The sequence below is a fragment of the Triticum urartu genome, chromosome 4, assembly GCF_003073215.2.
Source record: "Triticum urartu cultivar G1812 chromosome 4, Tu2.1, whole genome shotgun sequence".
NCBI classification, from domain to species: domain Eukaryota; kingdom Viridiplantae; phylum Streptophyta; class Magnoliopsida; order Poales; family Poaceae; genus Triticum; species Triticum urartu.
In genome coordinates, this window is record NC_053025.1 from 462619476 (window position 1) to 462620380 (window position 905).

Sequence of the window (905 nt, forward strand, 5' to 3'; positions counted from 1 at the left end):
GAGGGGAGGTGGTCGAGGCATTGGCCGAGCGACGGACAATGCCGCCGCCGACGGATTGGATGACGCGTGCACGGTCTGTTTTGGTCAGGGTCACGACAATGATCCTTCCGCAGGTTCACCTACGGAAACCTTGTTACGACTTCTCCTTCCTCTAAATGATAAGGTTCAATGGACTTCTCGCGACGTCGGGGGCGGCGAACCGCCCCCGTCGCCGCGATCCGAACACTTCACCGGACCATTCAATCGGTAGGAGCGACGGGCGGTGTGTACAAAGGGCAGGGACGTAGTCAACGCGAGCTGACGCGCGGTTCGTGACAAAAATGATGGGGTCGTGTGTTAGTTGGCATTACCAATAGTGGGACGCTTATTTCCTGACACAAACCAGCAAGCGCAAAACCTTTGTCTTGCAAGTTCTCTACTTAGATGCAAGACAAGTCGGTTGTCTTCCTACTGCCCAAAGACTGTTATAACTTGCGGTTACTCTATATCCACTGTGACGCCCTGAGACAAGCGTGGCCACTTGAGTCTGTCATCTTCTAGTTTTGTCGGCTGTATCTTCCCTTGTCAATTCCGCTTGCCGATGTTCCTCGCATGCTTGTTCATGTCATCGATGTGCATGCATCACCATGTTCAAAACCTGCATCTAGTCCGGCCTCCTCAAATGTCACTCCCCCGCTAACCCCTGACGCAGACCTCCCATGCAGGCACGCCATGATCTATCACCTCCTATCACGCCGATAAGAATATATAATTGTATATAATTTGTGCCCGTCCCAGAAAATGCTAAGCTCAATGTACACACTGGGCAGGGAAGTGAAAGTTGGCGCCTACGCTCGACCAAGGTATCCATACTCGCTTGTTATACATCAGACTGTATGTTGTATAGTTGCTACTGAATACGCGTC